Source organism: Nanorana parkeri, unplaced genomic scaffold (genome assembly GCF_000935625.1).
Source record: "Nanorana parkeri isolate BGI_ZX_2015 unplaced genomic scaffold, ASM93562v1 scaffold11, whole genome shotgun sequence".
Classification (NCBI taxonomy): domain Eukaryota; kingdom Metazoa; phylum Chordata; class Amphibia; order Anura; family Dicroglossidae; genus Nanorana; species Nanorana parkeri.
The window spans coordinates 2,593,032-2,602,355 of NW_017306279.1; positions in this window are offsets into that span (position 1 = coordinate 2,593,032).

Here is a 9,324-nt window from a genome sequence, read left to right on the forward strand (position 1 = left end):
ACTTATCTTAAATTATGCCTCTTGATCGGAACATCTTCTTTCCAGTCGTTTTCAGGAGTCCCTCCAGCTCTGGTGCCATCTCTGATCCAGCGCAGACTTCTCGGGTCCCATGGTGTCTGTCCGACGCGCACGCTCCCGGCTGCGTGCATTCACCTCCGCTGTGTCTCTCCTTTTCTCCCCAATGAAGATCTCTACTGCACATGCGCCCGCCCCATCATTCTGCACGGCTGCTCGAGGATCTTCAGACGGGAGCGAGTGGCGGATACACAGGTAAGTATTTTGTAACTTTTAAAAAATGTTTTTGCATATATCTTTTGCATGCTAGTTGTACAATAGTTGTAAGGTGTATGGCCACATTGTACAACTTTTTTTTTTTTTTTTTCCAGACATCTCACCCTTGTTCAATTTTCATTCAGCTAGCCCATCATGTAGTTCTACACCAATTTAGTTCGCAATTAACGTTCAACAGCACCACTAACTGGCCGATTTCATTGGTCGAAAGAGCAGCTTTTCCTTTGAGCATGTGCAGGTTTCATCTTGAGTTTTTTGTTGTACAAGAGCGCCACTAACCCGTCGCTTTACGTCCAACTAGACAAACATTTTCTAGCCTGCTTGAAAGACAAAAATCTGCCGGTTGTACAGTAATTGAGGTTGTGCACTCCCCATTAACTGGCAGATTTTCGGACAAAAACGCGATCGCAGACAAAAATCTCCACATAATTGTAAGGTGTATGGGCACCTTTAGAAAAAGATCTACGGAAACCCGAAAGTTTGCACCTTTTAATAACCTAAGTTAGCCAAAAAAGCATACCACATAAAGGCCAAACTTTCTACAATGTAAGTAAACCTATACAGAAAGTATAATCACCAGTATAGAAAGTGTGAGTAGATACAACATTTTGAGTTGCCACAAGAATAAGAATAGAGGGGAACTCGTCCAGTGTATGGAAGGCGTGCGACCGTTTCCAGTGTACGGTCGCACGTCTTCCGTCGAACAAGCGGGCTTGAAAGCCGCCAAGAATCGTACGATTCTCGGCGGGTTAGTGGCCTGCTTGTTCGACAACTGCCAAACGGGCCGGTGTGCGCACACTCCCCGTTTGCAGTGATCGTAAGCCCGCCACTCACTGCGGTCATCGGAAGCCCGCCCCTAAGCGGCCCCTGACCTAAGTACGATCGGGCCATCGGAAGCCCGCCCCTGACCTAAGTACGATCTGCCTGTCCAAGATGGGCAGATCGTACAAGCTTCTAATACGCTTTTAATAAGCTTACGACCATCGCAAGACTAAAGTCTTGCGTTGGTCGTAAGGTGTATGGGCACCTTTACAAAAGTTATGACTTTAGATGTACAACCCCAATTCCAAAAAAGTTGGGACACTGTACAATCTACATGAAAATAGAATGCAATGATTTGTAAATCTCATAAACCCAGATTTTATTCACAATAGAAGATAGAAAACATATCAAATGTTTAAACTGAGAAAATGTTCAATTTTAAGGAAAAAATAAGATCATTTTGAAATTGATGGCAGCAACGCTTCTATAAAAAAAAAGTTGGGACAGGGATATGTTTACCATGCTGTAGCATCCCCTCTTCTAACAACACTGTAAACGTCTGGGATCTGAGGAGACCTGTTGCTGGAGTTTTGGGAGAGGAATGTTGTCCCATTCTTGTCTGATATAGGATTCTAACTGCTCAACCGTCCTGGGTCTTCTTTGTCATATTCTTTTGTTCCAAGATGCGGCAAATATTTTCAATTGGTAAAAGTCTGGACTGCAGGCAGCCCAGTTAAGCACCCGGACTCTTCTACTACGAAGCCATGTTGTCATAGATGCAGTATGCGGTTTAGCATTGTCCTGCTGAAATATGTAAGGCCTTCCCTGAAAAAGATGGATGGGAGCATATGCTGCGGTAAAACCGGGATATATCTTTTATCATTGATGAGGCCATGCCAGATGTGCAAGCTACCCATTCAATACACACTACGTACCTCATACCATCAGAGATGCAGGCTTTTGAACTGAGCGCTGCTAACAAGCCAGAAGGTCCCTCTCCTCTTTAGTTCAGAGGATGGGTTGCCAATTGTTGCTAAAAAGAATGTCAAATTTTGATTCGTCTGACCACAGAACAGTTTTCCACTTTGCGACAGACCATTTAAATGAGCTTTGGCCCAGAGAAGATGGCGGCATTTCTGGATCATGTTCAGATATGGCTTCTTGGCACGATCCTTAACTGACATTTTTCGATGGCACGGCGAACTGTGTTCATAGACCGTGATTTTCGGAAGTATTCCTAAGCCCATGCAGTGATGTCCAACACAGAATCATGTCTGTTTTTAATGGAATGCCATCTGAGGGTCTGAAGATCATGGACATCCAGTATTGCATTTTGGCCTTGTGCCTTGCACACAAAGATTTCTCAAGATTCTTGGAATCTTTTGATGATATTATGTACTGTAGATGATGATGATATATTTAAAGTCTTTGCAATTTTACGTTGAGGAACATTATTCTGAAATTGTCTGACACTTTTTAAACACCGCTTCTCACAAATTAGTGAATCTCTGCCCATCTTTACTTCTGAGACACTCTTGACTCTCTAAGATGATCTTTTTTATACCCAATCATGTCACTGACCTGTTGCCAATCAACCTAATTAGTTGCAAAATGTTCTTCATTTTGTTGCCCTGTCCCAACTTTTTTGAGACGTGTTGCTGCCATTAATTTCAAAATATACCCTTTTTTTTTTCTTCTTAAATGGTACATTTTCTCAATTTTAAACATTTGATTTATTTTCTATTGTGAATACAATGTGGGTTTATGAGATTCGCAAATCATTGCATTATGTTTTTACGTAGACTTTACACAGCGTCCCAACTGTTTGGGAATCGGGGGTCATACTTTAAATCTCCTGGTTGCAAGGAGACTTTATTGTAGTGTAGTCCTAGCCTAAAGGTTTCCTCTAGGCTACCTTAACCACATTTTATTACAGTGGTTTAAAGAAAAAACAATCCTACGTGATGCATCTATGGTGTGTAATGTACTACACTGCAGCCGCATCACGTGAAACAAATGCAGAGGTGTGAACAGCCTGTAAGATAAGGAAAGAAAGGAATTTCTATTAAATATTAGCAGCCTGTATAGAATTCCTGCACAGATGTCATGGTTTCATTAGTCAAGGCTTGCAGGCTGGGGAAAGTGAAAACATGATTTTTCTGAAAACAATGTCCCTACTACGGTAAGCAGAGCGCATAATGATAATTGTAGCCCTGCACACAGAGGAGATGAGCCTTATTTTCCCGATACAGACCTGACTGACTTTATAGTCGCAGTATTATATGGTACACATATTCCCGTATATACATAGCACACCCTTTTTTTATTGTTGTGTAAACTAATATTTACTTCAAAGCAATTGCTGTTAACAATCATTCCACTGCAAGGTAATGAAACAAGTGCTGCATCATGTTTTATTAACAATTTTCCATCTGCTTGTCTACAGAGTCGTGTTACCTGCTATTCAACCTGTCTGGTTTTCAAGCTCTGTAGCTGAAAAAACGCAATAATAATGACCGCACCGAAATCTGAGCAAGCTATGGCTGCCAATAGTTGTGAAGATAAACAAATAGCAGAATAATATAATGTGGATCTATTGTGTTAGCGCTACTATATTTCTATGTATTATAGGGTCATACTTCCGACACATTATACCAGGCAAGCTCGGGGTTGTAAAGAAAAAAAAAAACTGAAAATATCCTTACACATAATTTGAATGATGCTGCATTTGTTTATCATTCTTTTATTATTTATTCTTTCTCAGTACAGTTGCCTCTTAAAGTGACACTATGCTCAGGAGTTAAACCTTAAAAATGTTTTCAAGTACCTTTTAACTATTAGCAAAAATGTATCTTATTTGTATTTCACTCGGCTGTAGATCCTCAAATAATTTCTGAATTCAATATATTGTAGCCCATCAGGGAAGTGAGCTTGGAGCGGTGGCTACCATGGGGAACAAAAGCAGCCACTCTCCAGAAGGAAGGATCTACAGCCGAGTGATATACAAATAAGTTACATTTTTGTTAATAGTTAAGGTACTTTAATGCTTTTTTAAGATTTAACTCATGAATTTAGTGTCACTTTAACCATTTGAAGTCCGCGGTGTTAAACCCCCTTCCCATCCAGGCCATTTTTCAGTATTCATCGCTGCGGTAATTTGATTGACATTTATTCCGTCATGCAACGCTGTACTGAAATCAATTTTATACCATTTTTTTAGGGACAGATTGAGCTTTCTTTTGGTGGTATTTAATCACCACTGCGGTTTTTATTTTTTACTATATTAATGAAAAATGACCGAAATAAATTTAAAAAAAAAACTGTTTCCCCTATATTAAATGATTAAACATTTATTTTTACCCATTTATTATCTGCTTCATCAGCTTCTTTTCTCTGGCTATAGCAGCCAGATGACTGACAGGTGAATGCAGAAGTGTTGTAATACACATCACGTCTGCATTCACAGCCCAGAGGGAGCTCAGCAAGGAGCTGATCTCCCTCCCTCTTCCTCCTGACGCACTCCCGGGCCGCAGATGGGCTAGTGGATCCCGGGATTGAAGGTGAGGAGGGGGGGGGGTGGTGGCAGCAGACGAGGGGGGGCACAGACGAGCACATATACACGATCGGCTGGCTATGGAGCCGCCGATCGGGTATATGTTAAACGGCCGGTAACGGCTCTCTGCAGTGCACGGGTTTTTTCTGCCCGAGCGCGTGAGCAGAAAAAAAAATGCCGTCTAGAGACGGCAACCCACTAATGCAGCAGTGCCGGCCGTTTTTTTCTTTCAACGGGCGGATGGCAACTGGTTAAGGTTGCATTTTCACATACTATATGCATTTTAAAGAACTCCTGGAAAAAAATGTACCCTTGTTGTGGGACTACAGCTGCGTGGCAAGGGTTAAGGTCAGAACTTCCCAGAGTTCTCCTTTAAAGCTGAACCTCCTGCCAACTGATAAATACACAGAATCAATGTATGCCAAAGAATGTGTATTTTTGTCCATGCAGTCCTGACACCATTTACAGTTAAGAAATACAGTGGTGTCATCTCTTCACCCCCAAGCCTGCTGACTAGATAGTGAAAGAGCAGCAGCAGCAGACTGCTTAATAATAGGGTTAATAATATAGGCAGGGCCCATGCTGAAATTTGTCATCACAAACAGCAGGGATGTAATTTCCTTTTAAAGGAGCCTGTCACTTTGAGCATGCAGGGCAAAGTGACAGGTTCCCCAGAAAGTGCACTTCCTCACTACTTCCCCAACTACTGACCTTTTCTGAACCCTCCTTCGCTGCTCTGTTAGTCCATCAAAGATGTGGGTCTAAACCCTATGAAAGAATCATGTCAGCCAGTGTCAGAACCTACATAGGTTGAAAGCCTCACCCTGAGCTGGACGTCATTCAATGCAGAAGAACTATGATGCTGTATCAGTGAATTTGTGGGTGGCAGCTCCAGGCATCAGGGAAGTATAGCAGCCAGAGCTGCAGTTTAGTTTTCAGGAGTTGCCAGGGGATCCAAATTTTATAGAAATGCCCAAACTGGAATTAGACTTTAACAACATGCTACCCTACACTCCAGGAGACGAACAAGACCGCAGTGAAGTGTGGCGAAGGTAAGTGTCATTGTGTGTTGGGGGGTCGTAAGAACCTTTCACTTTGTCTTAAATGAGAAAGGTGACCATTTATTTTTAAAATTGCAACTGATAGAAATTGCACCACATTGGATTAAAAATGCATGTAAAATATTTTCCAATGTAGAGGAGCAAGAAAATGCTGCCACGATTATGCATAAAAAAACCTACAGAAGTCATGTTTCAGTGTGTTCTGCTAGCTACATGAAAAGCAGAATTTGTAATAAAAAAAAAGTCAAATATAAATCAAAGGGAGAGCTATCATATCTAGGACACATCAGGATTTGCTACTGAAAAGATGCAATATGAAATGGGCACATCACTCGCAATGATAAAGTAAGATTGTGACATTCTAAAAATGCTTTTAATACAATTCCAGGGAAATATATGATTAAAGTGGACCTGAAATCAAAAAGTGAAGATTTGCTATCTTATAGGTAACATCTACTGTATACATTTTCATTGTGCCTTAGCAGTACTCTGAAAGCTTTACTTTTTTGTCTTTAAATCCACCTGAAACATTGCAGTAGACTCTGCGCCTATCCCTGTGCAGTGTAAATCTAAGCTACTGCTGCCTGTGTTTCTCTCATGAGATTTGAGGATGCGCCCTGCCACACTCCAAAACTGGTTCAATGAGCCTTGGCTGCCCATGTCCCTGGCAACAGTTCACCGGTTTTCCTTTCTTGGGTCACTTGGTAGGTCCTGACCACTGCAGACTGGGAACATTCCACAAGAGCTTCCGTTTTGGAGTTGCTTTGACCCAGTTATCTAGCCATCATAATTTGGCCCTGGTTAAAGTCGCTCAAATCCTTACACATGCCTATTTGTTCTGCTTCCAACACATCAACTTCAGGGACAAATAGGGTTATTCACAAAAGGGTGAAGAGTTTGGAGAAGGCAGAAGGAGTGAACCATCTAGGACAGCATAGCTGATCTGGAAAGTGAGCGGAATTGGATAAATGTTTTGTGAATAACCCTGAAAATGTTCACTTGCTGCCTATTATATCCCACCCACTTCCAGGTGCCATTCTAATGAGAGATAATCATTGGAATTCACTTCACCTCTCAATGGTTATAATGTTATGCCTGATTGGTGTATGTATATATACACACCAAGGGATATGCTTGTCCTACAAGGGTATGATCAATAAAACAGCCTGATTCACAATGTATGGTCACCTTTTGTGGTTTATGGCACTTTGTTTAGCCATACCTATATCTGTGCAATCATACCCCCATCTAAAGTGGCAATGTTAGTAAGCACCAGCAGAAGTCCATGCGTGACATATATCTAGCAATGGTTAACTGTGCAGATATTACAATACCTTTGTATCTCCCTAACCGACCCCTCCGCTCTTCACAAGACCTCCTGCTTTCCAGCTCCCTCATCAACTCCTCCCATGCTCGCCTCCAGGACTTCACTAGAGTCTCACCCATCCTATGGAACTCTCTACCCCAACCTGTCCGTCTATCTCCCACACTGACTGCCTTTAGGCGATCCCTTAACACTCATCTCTTCAGGGAAGCCTATGCCACCTCAACCTAACCGCTGAACTATCACTTTCTCAAACAATCATCCCCGCGCAGCTACCTCCTCATGTATCACTTGCCCCTCCCTTTTAGATTGTAAGCCCTCACGGGCAGGGCCCTCCTTACCATCTTGTCTTGAATTGTATTGTGATTGTAATGTCTTCCTTATATTGTAAAGCGCTGCGCAAACTGTTGGCGCTATATACATCCTGTATAATAATATCCTTCAAAAAGGAAACCTGTCACAAGAGACATTTGTGATATTGCTGATTTCCCTTTCTGAAAATGCGAATTGGGTAGTTACCCTGTTGTTTTAGGTAGACCTGTCAGGAGAGAAGTAGGAGGGATGCCATTGCTGGTTTCCTGCTACAAAGTGCTAGATGATTGGCTGCGCCCCCTCCCCCCCCTCCCAGCACTCTCAGTACATTTAGCGGGGTCACACCACCATTCCCCATAGGTCTGTTCTTGCCTCTTTGCTGGGGTTACATGCCATGCAAGTCTATGTGATGTTGGTGCACAGGCAGCCCGGCACTAGATCTTTACTGGGCTGCAAACAGCACATTGGCCGCAGCCTTTGCAAGACACTCGGAGACGGAGGAAGGTGGGGATGGGATGATTGTTTTATAAAGTTGAACTTGTAGAAGTGTGGAGACATTGGCACGGCAATGCACAGAAGCAGCAGTAACAGGAGTGGTTCTAATAATTTCTACATATGTTAGAAGTTTGTGGCACTTCTCAGAATTGCAGAAGTGTGTAATTGTTTTTATTTTGCCAGATGTAGACACTATTTGTGAGAGATACATTGTACACACAACCAAAATATGGAGGGCAGTATGCACAGCAGTAAGAGGATATGAGCATAATTGTTAGGAGAGTAGATTTAAAGTATAATTCTGCTTTTGCAGTCATATTGGAATAAAGCCTACTTTATATATGGTTCATGATTCCAGTCACATAGTATAATTTAAAGTGACCTTAAACCCTCAGATTTCTTAACATAAAACAATAGTGTAATGTGTGCCTCACTGTAATCCATGGTTGTTTCCCTTCTCTTTGCTGCTCTTCCTTTTAAATCCTCATGTCTTCTCATGCTGGGCAGAACTTCTGTTTTGCAGCAGACTGCCTTGTCTCAGGAATGAATACACGGTGTCTGTGTATACGTTTCTATAGATTTATAACCTGAGCCAGCACTACAGGAAGAGGCCCTGAGCTGAAAAGGGAAGTTCTACCCCAGCATGAGAAGACATGAGGATTTAAAAGGAGATAAAATGAAGATATCTTCTAAAATGAAGATAACACTGCATATATAGTTTTTTACCTTTATGCTATATATAGCATGTATATAGGTATACGTGGGCTTAGTAACGCACTGGACTCAGGGCTTAGTAATGCACTGGACTCAGTGCTTAGTAACGCACTGGACTCAGGGCATAGTAACGCACTGGACTCAGGGCTTAGTAACGCACTGGACTCAGGGCTTACCTGAGACCCCGCAGAGCCCACCTGAGAGTGACCCTGCAGAGCACACCATAGATCCTGCACAGCCCGTCTCAGACTCTCTATGGTGTACCAGGTGGGCTGGTCGCCGGGGTCCCTTTCCCTGTAGCTCCTCCCAACTCCTCTTACCTGCTGCTGCTGAGGCCTGGCCTCCTCCACCCCCTCCCCTGTCACCTCTGCCATGCTGCCCCTGGTACAGCTGATACTCATGTAAGAGGCCCCCCAGGCTGCCCAGACCCCTCACTGGCTGTACCACCCCGATTGGCGGTATTCTATCAAAGTTTGTGACTACGTTACAATGTGTGACCGGTGACGTGGTCACCCATTTCAATGTAATCCCGCCCAGTTTTTTGGCGGTAGAATGTGTGACCGTCAATAGGTGAAGCATTCCAACGCTTTCTCATTTGTTCCAGGGCAGATCGGCATCGCAAATCGTATGTGCAGTAGAGCTGATCTGCCCTGGAACAGCTGTTCGGTCCTAAAATGTCACTTCTATCCGACTCTGTGAGTGCAATCTCACATTCCACCCCATTCAAAGTCGGATAGAAGTGACATTTCAGGACCGGACAGCTGTTCCCCCGCTCCTCATTTGGACTCACCTGCCAAGCCTCACAGCCAGCA